General features: G+C 42.3%; 1 long non-coding RNA gene across 1 annotated transcript in view; it reads left to right on the top strand.

The window, feature by feature from the left end:
- LOC141572789 (uncharacterized) overlaps positions 1–12,791 on the top strand; it is a 55,533-nt gene that overhangs the window by 23,487 nt on the left and 19,255 nt on the right. Inside the window, exons 2-4 of the long non-coding RNA XR_012498284.1 lie at positions 3,262–3,397; positions 5,907–5,967; positions 8,387–8,468. This is a non-coding gene — a long non-coding RNA (uncharacterized LOC141572789). The remainder of the gene's footprint in view (positions 1–3,261; positions 3,398–5,906; positions 5,968–8,386; positions 8,469–12,791) is intronic.

Raw genomic sequence — 12,791 nt, 5'->3', positions numbered from 1 at the left:
ATAGTAAGAACAAAAACATCTTCCACAATCGCACCACCCAATTGCATTTTGATGTGCCTACATTACTACAAGGCTTTTTTTCCCAGAAGTTGTCAGCATACTGTATATATATGTGTGTGTGTGCATATTTATATATATGTATATACACACACACATATATATATACATATACATATATATACGTATACATACATATATACATGTATATATACATATATATGTATATATGTATATATGCACAATTATACTTTTATTTAATATGACAATACTTGCATCTTACAGTGTTTTGAGATGGTGTGTATACATCATTTTTAAGGGCTGCATAATATTCCATCACATATGTACATCATAACTTTCTAGGGGCTATTTAGAGCTTTCCTTATATTATTTTTATTATTTTTGCTGCTGTAGATAATACTGCTTTGAAGATTTTTATGCACTAAGTGTTGGGTAACTGCCCTCAAATACTTCATCAGATGTAGTGTGACATTCAAAACGTTCTTTTTTAAGTGTCTCAATATAAATGACTGGTTTTCTTTCTAAAAAAAGTGGAACCAATGAACACTCTCACTAGCAACATATGAGAATGTTTATTACGTCCCAATTTCACCAGCTCTAATGTATACATCTTCTCAAATCTTATAGACAAAAGTGCATCTCATTGTTATGTAAACTTAAAACATCTTTGATTGCAAGTGAGATGAAACTTTTTCCGTATGATTTTTAATGAGCTGTATTTCTTTTTCTATGAACTCTCTTCTAGTCATTTCATGGGTTGTCATTTAAGATTAAAGCTGAGCTCCAGGAGAACCCCCTTGTATGAGGCTTGTCTGGAATAGAACACAACAGAACTACAAAGCCACAAGTGCTTTTCTCTGTATCAAGTGGATGCTGCCAATCCTCCATAGAGATGCATGAGCATGAAGTGGCATTTTCTTCCTGTATTTGAACAGATATAAGTTTTTCTACTTATGACTGTGAAACAAGTCTTAAACGGACGCCTACAGAAATGCCAAATGTCGGTTACCGGCACTGGGGTCTCATTTGGAATGACTGAAATAACGTTCTGTAGTTAGCCTGGGGGTTGTTCTAAGAGACAGGCAATCGCTTGAGATAAGGTCTAGCACAGTGGAGGTGGTCCTGAGCAGTTTCCACCTGACATATGCCAGTAATGAGATGTCTGTGCCTGAGGGTTCTGTTTAATTGGTATCTTCCTCCTCCTCTTCTGTTCCCATCGAAAGGGAAATCAACTTGGGACATTTAAATGGTGCCTTCTCTGAAGTCTCCTGCTCAGTGTTATCTCAGAGAAACAAAAGCTCTATCTTGCAGGGCTTAAGTAACTGGAAATATTTGACACTTGGCATTTCCCACCTTCATGAAAAAGAATCAAAGACAGATGAAGGTGAAGAGTACTGATTTTTAATGTATCCATTGTTATCTCAGTGGAGTAGCACTCCTCCTGTGTGTGTGTGTGTGTGTGTGTGTTCTTGTTTGAATAAACTATTTTGCAAAAGACCCCCCCCAAAAAAAAAAGAAAGTGAAAATACTTGGTATTAAAATCTAGAAAGTTGATGTGATCATTTCATAATCTCACTGCGTTCTGACTTATTCTGAGTTAAAAAACAAATGTGCCCTCCTGGTTGTACTGGCGCTGCCAAGACTTAACCCAGCCATTTGCTGTCTACGTGGTCTTTAGAAAAGGAAGGCCTGGGAGCAGAAGTACTTTACCCAGCTGTAAAGAGAAGTTGAGCTATTGGTCTATAAATTCCTTTGCAATATATTTTTGTATACCGTTAGACTTCATGACCCATCCTCAGAAGGAGACATCCTTTGACTTGTTTTTTCATCTTAGGATCTCATCTGCTTGAAATTTGTTGCCTGGTCTCTTTGTGACCTAGGACATTTCATATCTGAGATGGACGGCTGGGTTAGGGGTACAATCTGTGACTGGGGAGCAGTATTCCTGTTTATGAGTCCAATAGGCCGGTACGGCTCCCAGGATTCCTTTATCAGTACCACATGCTAACCGCTGGGCTGTCCCAGATACAGTCACTGTATCTTTTTGGACCCCAACCCAGAGCTACATATCTGGAGGCCCCATAGAGCTTTCCACTGGAGTCTAGTTTAGATTGAAGCCCCACTTAAAAAGAAGCTGAGATGTCCATTTACCAGCAGGAAGTCCTGGGAACCGGAGGCCCAGAAATAGAACTCAGATCATGGGACCAGGTCAAAAACAAGAAAAAGAGTCCATGTGTACTTATAGCTAGAAGCCACCACGTGGGTGGGGGGTCTTATGGGAGAGAAGGTAGATTAAAGCAAGCAGCACAACTGATAAACAAAATACTAAAAACAAAAACAAACAAAAAAAAACCTACGACCTCCTTTTAAGCATGGGATGAATTTGGAAAACAAAATTTTCTTTCATTCATGTATTCATTCAATGCTTATTGAGTGCCCTCATCTGCCAGCCAGTAATGGTGCCAGTCTAAGACTAGAGAGGCAAGACAATGGTGTGTGTTCTGTTTGGGCTCAGACCAAGAGCCACAGGTTTAAGATAGGAGCTGAATGAAAAGGATAAGCAGGAGAAGGGACACCTGGATAGTTTGATGGTTGAGAAATAACACATTCCCAGGTAGAAGGTTTGTGTAGTTTCCTATTGTGTCTGAAATTGCTGCCACAAATTACCACAAACTTTGCGGCTTAAAAGAAACACAAATTAATTTTCTCACAGTTCTGCACGTCAGAAGTCCTAAAATGGGTCAGCAGGGCTGCACTCTTTCTGGGTGCTCTAGGGAAGAATCAGTTTTCTTGCCTTCTCTGGCTTTTAGAGGCCACCTACATTCCTTAGCTCATGGCCCATCCTCCATCTTCAAAGCCAACACCATAATATCTTCCATTCTCTGTCTTTGTCCCTCTACTTTCATTGTCACATTGTTTTCTGTTTTGAAAGGACCCTTATAATTACACTGAGTCCATCTTGATAAAACAGGATACTGTCACAGATTCCTTAATTTAATCATGGCTGCAAAGTCCCTTTTGCCATTTAGGGAACATATTCACAGGTTCTGGGGATTAGGGCAGAGTCATCTTTGGGGGCTGTCATTCTTCCTACTATAATACAACAGCAAAGAAATGGGATATTTTGAGACATGATAGATTATCCTTTACAGTTATTTGTTTTGGGGTAAGGACAGGGAGAGGCAGACAGTGACTACTCTCATACTCCATCTTTGTGTCTCCCCCCCCCCCCCGCCCCAACAGAATACAGGTGGATGGTTATTTCCAACAATATTGCAGAAAGGAGAATTGCAAGTGAAGGGATGAAAGATGGAAAGGACATCTCATTTACAGTGCTTCCCATTGGAAATGTCTCCGGTCGATGAACGTGCCCCTTCAGGTAGGCCCACGTTACTAAGTTCCAAATTAGTGATCTTATAGAAGAGGGCAGCATGCTGACTGAGGAAAGATGGGCATTTTCTCCACAGGATTGCCTTTTGGTTTTACTCTGCCAGGCCTGAGGTACAGGGGTGTGGAAGTGAGTCAAGTAGGTCTCCTGCCATCAGATCTAGGAGATCCCTTCTACCACACCACTCTTGCCACCCTCACCACAGGCACACATGTACCTGTATATACACATTCACATTTAAACATATACCAGTGGTAATTCTTTCTCTACAACTTTTTAATTAATAGACCTTTTTGAGCAGTTTTAGGTTTACAGAGAAACTGAGTGGGAAGTATGTCACGAGAGTTCCCACATACTCCCTTATAATCCCTCCCCTATTATTAACATATGCATTTGTGTGGCATATTTGTTACAATTGATAAGCCAATATTGATGCATTGCTATTAACTAAAGTCCATAATTTATATTGGGGTTCACTCTCTGTGTTGTACATTTGATAAACTTCTGTCAAACGTAGGACATGTATCCACCATCACGGTATCACTCAGAATAGTTTTACTACTATAAAAATCCCCTGTACTCTCTACCTGTATCATTGAAAAACTTCCTTTTCTATGAATTTTAGTGAAAATTTGGGTCTTTTTGCCCTAAGCAATGCGTGGCTTCCTCAAAACCCTATAGTGTAGTGTTCTTGCTCATATATGGGATTAGCTAAGAGTAGCAGTTTGCCCTGGAACCAGAGATGGAGACCATAGGTTGGGTATGTCTGAGTCAACTCAGTGGCTTATGTCTTGATAATTTTGTGGGGCAAGGGCCATCCTGCAAACCCTGGACTGCTCAACTGTGGATTTACAGGAAAGCGAGATCAATTTGTATCTTCTCTGAGCTACCGTATTGTGGGATATTTTTGTTACAGCAGCTTATCCGATATCCAATTAATATAACCTGCTCATTTCTTGCCTGTTTGCTCTTGCTCAACACTTCCTCACCTGTCCCCACCCCAGACGTAGAATGAGAATATACATATAAGATGCACCTATTCTTATTCTCTATATTCTATTTTCTAAATAAAAGCCAGCGTGATCTTTTATCAAATCACTTCATTCTCACTGAAGACCTCATTGGACTTAGAATAAAACCCAGACTCTTTACCATGCTCTAGCCTCGTTCAACTCCACTAGTCTCTCGGGTCTTTCTTTCTCACTTATGAGGCTCCAGTTATGCTGGTCTGCTTTTGTCCTTGGAACACGCCACCGATGGCACCTTTTCCTCACCCTTCCCTCTGTTAGGAATTATGGCTGACTTCTTATCACGTTTAGTTCTCAGCTATCGAAAGTCTTTTCCTATCACTGTTTTTCATGGTATCACCATTTTATTTCTTATGGTACGTTATAGAATTTGTCACCCCCTGAAAGGATCTTGTTTATTGATTGGGTTACTTGTTTTTAATCTGTCTCTCCCAGTCAGATATAGGATCCATGAAGGTTGGCATTGATCTGTTTTATTCACTTTGGGGCACTCTGGGTGTGCTGTGGTCCCCCTTTGCAGGTGCTCTATATATATTTACCAAGTGAAAACCTGTTTCTACCACTGAGCAGTGTCAGTCTTGCCTCTGTCCTCAAACAGCTTATAATCCATCTGCTGGTGGCCTGTAAACCAGGCTGCCTGCAAGACCAGAACAATTTCATGTGGCACATTCTTGGACACAGTCTGCAGAGACAAACACTAGTTCACAAACTGAGAATTAATTATACTACCAAAGCAACACAATGTATTTATGTAAATTAATTGAGTTTAACTTAATTTCCAATTAGATTGTAGTCCTCCCTCTTTTTGTTTTCTTTTGAGAATTTCCACTTCATGAGAAGGTGAAATGGAAAAATTGTTCAGATTTTCTTCAAGAAGTTTGTTAGACACCAGAGATGATTCTGCATGTACTGATGTCAGAGTAGGGAAGGCCAGAGCAGGACGATGACTTCTCCAAGCCAGTATTTAGTCTGCTTCAGTTGACTTTTTCCAAATGTCTTCTTGGTGATGCTAAAGAGGTCTTTTTGCTTTCATCAGGGGAGCTGATCAGCCAGAATGGGAAACTGCTGGTAGCTGTTTCACAGAAAACCCATCTTACATTCCTTACCTCTGAGACTTCGACTGAAAATCTACTTTGAAAAGAGTGAAATGTCTTTAGAAATGTTTGCACTGTTCTTATTCCAGAGTCACTGTCAGTCTCTGGCATTTGGGGCTCAGATGCACAGGGAAACCTCTCCCTCCCCTGAATCAATATTGCCTTTTCTGTTAGACCACAGAGCTCCACAAAATGTGCAAAGAAGTTGTCTCTTGATGTGTTGACTCCTCTCCGAAAAGGAAGACTATCCCCAGCCCTCTCTCAAGCTGTCATTGTGAACAGTGCTAGAAGGATGGATATGCCAAACGGCTGTCAGAGCTGACACTGGACCAGCATCAGCAGGGAGCCTTTGATGATGTGGTCTTTCCTCCTGCACAGGTCCTGGGGTTCTCTCCTACTGTTTGAACCAATGACACAGACCTCAAGCCCCAGGAAATAGGTAAGTTATTCCCCAGCTGATTCTTGTAGTAAATGGTGAGAATGAGCAAGATCTCTCTTTTTAGCACCTGGCTAAACCCACTTACGGAAGTAGAGGGTGGGTGTATTGGGCTTGCTTCAAGGCAGTTTTACTCAGGAAGTTTGCCATGAATGACATTGGAATTTAGGTTTCTCTCTTTTGTTACTAGATAGCTCCTAAATATATACCTGTTTCTCTCACTGCCAGCCCTGTCAAAAGGGCTCTCATGATAAGGAAACATGGAATAGGAAAGTCTACTGATTAGAAACTTTGAAAAAAGTGCTCTAACTTGGGTATTTGTATTCGTGATTTATGTTGCTATTTGCAGCGGGAAACAGTAATTGAAAATAATAATGCAATAGAACTTTATAGACACTTGGCTATTTCAGACAGAAATCCACGTTGGCCCCATTATTCCAAGTGGAGGATGGCAAGCATTTGGTACACGGTGTCAATTCCTGCACCTCTGCCACAGCAGACATTGCTGAATGATCACAGCATTCTTTCTTCTTAAGCTGAAAGGCAGCAGGAGAATCCTTCAGAACACAGTGTTCTCAGCAGCTACTATAATCTATCAGAAATGTCATGCCAAATGAAACCCATTTGCCATTCCTGTTCTAAGTTAATGAGGTCTACTGTATCAGGGTGAGCGCAAGTGCCACCTGGGATGGCCTCAGCTGCAGTGCTTTCATGCTTTTCATTTTGACTCCAGATTCACCTTTTTGGGGGACATACTTTCCTGTGCAAAGTGAATCGGCCCTCCTGTTTTACCCTCACCAATGTGTCTCTCTGGGCTCATGTGAGTGTGGATTAAAGGGTAACTATGAAACCTTGTTGGGAGCCCCTCTTCCAGTGGCCTTTAAAAGTCAATTCCTAATGAGAAACAATACTCCCACAAACTAAACAGAAACAGTCTCAGAGGTATAGGGAAAACCTGATGGTTGCTAGATGGGGAGAAGGTCAGGGGATTAGAAAGTACAAATTAGCCACAAAATTGCCACAGGGATATGAAAGATAGTTTGGGGAACATAATCAGTAATGTAAAGATTTTGTAGGGTGTCAGATGGTCACTTGCCTTATTAGGGAGACCACTTCATGGACTGTACAGATGCCTGACCACTGCGCTATACACCTGAAGCTAAAGCTGAATAATAATGACTGTCAACTCAAATTTTATATATATATATATATATATATATATATATATATATATGGTCACGGGATGTGGAGTACAGCATCAGGAATAGTCAATACATGTAACAGGTATATACGATATCAGAGAGGTTGTAGATTGGGGGAGGGGATTATCACTTTGTGAGGGGTGTAAATGTCTAATTATTACATTGCTTTTTACACCTGAAACTGAAAGAAAGAAAGAAAGAAAGAAAAAGAAAGAAAGAAAGAAGGAAGGAAGGAAGGAAGGAAGGAAGGAAGGAAGGAAGGAAGGAAGGAAAGAAAGAAAGAAAGAAAGAAAGAAAGAAAGAAAGAAAGAAAGAAAGAAAGAAAGAAAGAGAGAAAGAAAGAAAGAAACAAGTCCTCCCAAAGACAAGTGCGTTGGAGGCTGGGTCTGGCCCCAGCTTCCTTAACGAATCTGTGGTACACAGATCCATTGTCTATGTTCTCATTGCAGTGTCCTATGACTGATCTTATATCAGAGAATCATACTCATTTTGCAGTAAATTACAAGGCAGGTCTGGTTTCTGAAATCAGCCGAAGGCTAATTAAGGTTTCTTTCCCTGGGCTGCAATGTCATCATAAATGACTCTCCAGAGCAGTGGACGGCTGACATTTTGTAATCCAATGCCATATTTTGTGAGTGATTAAAATCTTCTCAGTCACCTGCCGGACCAACTGCCAGTAGCCACAAAACAAAAGGATTACAGTCAATTCATATGCATTAAGAAAATGGCTTGAGGCACTATCAGTGTAGGCTCATCTGATTTCAGGAAGAAAGAGGAGGTGTGCAATTAAAGGAGAGAGGAAAAGCAGAAAAGAAATTCAAATGAGCATATTCCCCAAAGCCCCAGGCCTTTTTGGTTTGTTCATTTCCAAAAGGATTTTTTAAGTCCCTGTCAAGTTCTTCCTACTATGGCAGACCCTGAAAAGGTACAGAGGAAGGAGAAAACATGAGCAATGGCTGTCCTTGGAGTTTGCAGTCTAGTGGGGGAGAAATACCACACACTGAGGAAGCAGCCAGAGAATTACTGGATTCCTGTTAGCAGGAATTTTTAAAATATCTTTTAGGTGCCTGGCTCCGTTGGAGAAAGAAAAGAAGAGAAATGAAAAGTGATAGTTGACATTTACATGGCTCTTGCTACATGCTTGGCTTTACATGTTTTACACATATTAACTCCGTCTTCACAACAACCCTTGCATACCACTATTATCTCCATTTTTACAGAGGAGGAAACCATGCCCAAAGAAGTAAAGAAACTTGCCTGAGACCATACCATCAGCAAGTTGAGGAGCTGGGATTTGCACAGGTAGTCTGGCCCTAGAATCTGAAGTTTTAACCGTAACTCTATGTTGCCTCCCAAGGTGATGGGGTTAGTCCCTACCCTTGAGGAGTTACATTCTCCCTGGGCAGGGGTGGGGGTGGGGGTATCAGACCTGGGCATGTGGAATAGTTAACATAGAGGTAGAGGATGGAACAATGGAGACAGGAAATGGAGAGTGATGACTTCTAGAAAGGAAGTGGGGGGGGTAGTCTGAACTGAGTATGGATGTGTCTATGTGTGGGGGGGAGGCTCTGCCTAGAGAGATAGAGAAGGTTCTAGACCAAGAGAAGTGCAGGAGTAGAGCTGACTGAGAGCATGGTGGTAAGTAGTGGCTCAAGGCTTTGCAGCTGCCCAAGAAAGAGGACTCATTAAATCAAAGACTGTCTTCTCACAAGGACAGGGGTCATAGCACTGGGGCCAGAGCAAGAAGTTGGAATCTGACACTAGGCTTAAAGCTCGATTGTGCCATAGGCTCCTCAAGTAAACTTGAGTGAGTTACCTAACATCTATTAGCCAGTTTCCCCAAATGTAAGGTAGGAAGAATGGTTACAGAAGACTCAGGGCCATCTTGTACCTCGTAAGGAATTCATTTATTTACTATTTCTTCAAAAATATTCAGTCAGTACCAACTGTGTATAAGGTGCTGTGCTAGATGTTAGAACCATGAACAAAAGAAACATGAGTGCTGCCCTCCTAGAGCTTGCATTCTAACTGGAGAGGCAAAATAACAAATAAGTGGGCAAAATAATTTCAGATTATGAAAAGGGTTTGAAGAAAATCCAGAATTGGGGCCCAGTGGAATTAATAATGGCTTTTATAGTGCCCCCCATCCCACACGGTGTGTGTAAGAAGCAGTCAATACTGCTTTCATTTTATATGATATCAGGTAGTACCATCTTGGAATTCAATGTATGAGAGCAAGCCAGGCTGTCAGATACTCTTCACTGCCCACCCAGCAGGCATTTCTCCTTTCTTCCTTACTTACAGACCCCAATTTAATCCAAGATTCATCTTCCAGTGTAGGGAAATATCCCAGCCAATCATGGTAATCCTGCTTAACTTGCCATATGACTTGGTTCTGGCTGAGGTGGAAGAGGAATTCTGGGTAAGGTTCCTCGATCTAAAAACAAAGAGACAGACAAACAAACAAACAGTACATAGAGAAAACAAGCCATGCTGTCTCCTCCTGATACTTGCATGTGACAGTTGAAAATGCAGTGGCCTTCTTGGGGCCATGACCTGGCCTAGAGGGCAAACCACCATGCTGAGTGTGGCATAGAAGAAAGCGGGAATGGATATGGGTTCCCAATGCTTGCTGGGACACTAAATTAGTCACCTCGGAACCACCCCATCACACATCTCTTCTTATGTGAGATAATGAATGTGGTACTTACTGTTCAAGCCACTCAGGGCTGGATTTTCTATTATTGGCAGCCAGAGCATCATGACCTGTAGAAGTACAACGTGGAAACAATGAGTGATCCTGGGAGCAGGGTCCTGGTTCTTCCTAACGGTTGTTGATAAAAGGAGAGGAAGAGAGTTAGACTGTTTTATTGACATGCAGCTTTGGAAGATCCATCCCCATATTTGGCAGAACAATTCTTTAAGTAAAGTGGGGACGTCCTTGCTGTTCCCAGGGCTTGTCAGTCTCTCCTGAGAACACTACTCCTCAGCGTGGGCTTGCATACCCTAGGGAAGCCCCATGGGCAATGTACTGAGTGTACAAGAAGCCCAGGACAGATGTCACACATCTTCAAGGAACTACCACTTCCTACCAAAATGTGGGAAGAAACTCTGGAATGCAACTTTATGAGGACTCAGACCATAGTACTTACGTTCACTGCTTTTCCTTCAGTGCCTCAGAACTGTTCCCAACACAGAATAGGGGCTCAAAAAAAATCTGTGAAATTAATAAATTAAAACAAACATGGATATGTTTTATAGAATTACAGAAGTGTGGCATAAAGTTTTAAAATACACACAGGTAAACATACTGGGAGTGTATCTTTATATTTTCTACCACTAATGACATTTGTTGAGAAATGTTTAAAAAGCTGTCACTTAGGAATATCCAACTTGGCTTTAATTCGAGCCTTACCACATATCATTGAAATCTTTTCTCAGTCCTCCTCCTTGGAACATGTTCCTATCCAGACAGCCCCAAGTTCTGCAGGTCAGCTGCAGCTCTGAAAGAGTCAGAGAGCACCCTGGCATTTGCTTCCTCATTCCTTTTCCATGAGTCACCTCAGCATCCTTCATCCAGGATAACTGGAAGGAAATAGGTCTTGAATGGCACAGTTGGTGGCCTTTGCTAGTGCTGTTTTTCTCCCCTCCCCTGGTCTCCCCTTGCTTAGAGCATCCCTCTCTATCCTGGCAGGAAGCCCATTTGCTTTCCTCATTTCCCTAGGCGTCAGTGAGCTGATTCTCATGTCTCTTAATCTGCATAATATGCTGTCTATCAAAGGCATTTACATATCAAGTGGCAGCACAGGACAGAGCCAGGCAGAGCCCACAACCCATTCCCCCAACAGGACGTGCACGCTGTATGATGCAGACACCAAGCCTCCTACTTTTTCACATCTCCTGCTGTACTTAGAATACTTCTGGGGCAGGTCCTGGTGATAGCAGCTGCCAGAATATTCTTAAATGTTTGTGAGCTTCAGTTATAAAGTGTGTATTATACTCCTTCACAAGGATATTGTAAACATCAGAAATAAAAATGGGTAAAGCAGCTCCTATAATATCTAGTATTAGTTTGCACTCAAAGGTGACTCTAATGTTATGTGGTATGTGGTAAGTGCTCAATCTCTGTTTGAGGATTTATTGAATGATATATTCTCTGATAACTGAAAACAGACTCAACTCTCTCGCCTTATCTAGACAGTAGAGCTCCTGCTGCATTTGAAACACAGAGTTTCTCAAACCCCGCTCTGAAATCGTTGTGGAGGAGAAGCCAGTGGTTTCAGGGGATGGAAATCCAGGGGAAGCTGGGCCCGCCTCCATTCGCTGAGAGTGGCCACCTGTCCCTGGATTGACAAGGGCCATAGGACTAGGAGATAACGTGAAGAGTTGCCAGAGGCTGTTGGGGCTGACAAGGCCTGCACCATGAGCTGTATTCTGGAAGGTGAGATTACCAAAAACCAGGTGCTCCAGGAGCCCTTGTAGGGTCTTGCAAGGAGGCAGTCTGAGAACGACTAGCCCTCTGGCTGGAATATGGCTGATTCCTTCCCTTTGATTGCTCTTTGTTATTGGTCTCACTGTGACGGCACCATGGTAAGGATCAGGCAGGAGACTCATGTTCATTATGATTCTCTCTGCCCCAGACACAAACAAAACTACTAAGATGCCTACAACCAAAAAAGTCATTGACTCATTGCTCACCTCTCCAGCCTGAGTGTTGGTCCAGGCCTGACCCCCAACGAATTGCCCACTGTTGAAGTTCGGTTGCCATATCAAGCCTACCTTGAGGACCAGGTGGTGAACGGACAATTGATGCTGATTGATTCTTTCAATTATTGATGCCACCTCCTCCTTATACAGATGGGGAAACTGAGGCCCATAGTGGAGAAGGGACTTGTACAAACCACATGGCCCATTGAGGTTACATTTGGACCCAATTCTCCATCATATGCTGTTTCCAATCCGAAATGTAGTAAGAAGCCCACTTCTGCTCGAAAAAGGCAGAAAATGGCTCTGACCCTGATTTTACACAACCAACCCAAGAAAACTAGATTGCTTCAGCGCTGTCTTTGTCCCGGACCCAGAGAGGTCCGAGACCGTGAGAAATGGATGGATGAATTCTCCTACCTTCTTGTCCTGAGTCCTTTGAAGCTTTTTTGTAATCTATGAGGTGTGCAAACCTACACATTTGATGCTCTCCTGCAACGTGGTTTTCACAGGAACATGGGCCAGGAAGAGGTTCACCTGGGGGATGTAGCTACTACTACAAAAAATGATAACCATGTCACAGTTCACGCAGCATACTCACTACGCAAGATGCTGTTCTAAAGCCTTGGGTGTATTCTTTTCCTCCTCCCAATTTAATCACATCAGACCAATTTATCAATGAGGAAACTCAGGTATGGAAAGTAATGAGTCTCAAATCGTTCTGCTTGTGATCTGTGGAGCTGGGATTTGAATTGAGCGAGTCTGACTCCGCAGCCCAGGATGCATTACTGACCCTGGTGCTGCAAATGGCTCCTTAGAACAGGGCAGTACCGTTTTGAAAGGTCTTCGCACACCAATCCTGCGTTCCTGTCCTTACGGACCAGAAGTAGAGTGGGCTCAGAAAGGCAGGGACTTTCCTCT

Source organism: Rhinolophus sinicus, linkage group LG07, assembly GCF_036562045.2.
Source record: "Rhinolophus sinicus isolate RSC01 linkage group LG07, ASM3656204v1, whole genome shotgun sequence".
NCBI lineage: Eukaryota > Metazoa > Chordata > Mammalia > Chiroptera > Rhinolophidae > Rhinolophus > Rhinolophus sinicus.
This window is presented reverse-complemented; position numbering and strand designations above follow the sequence as displayed.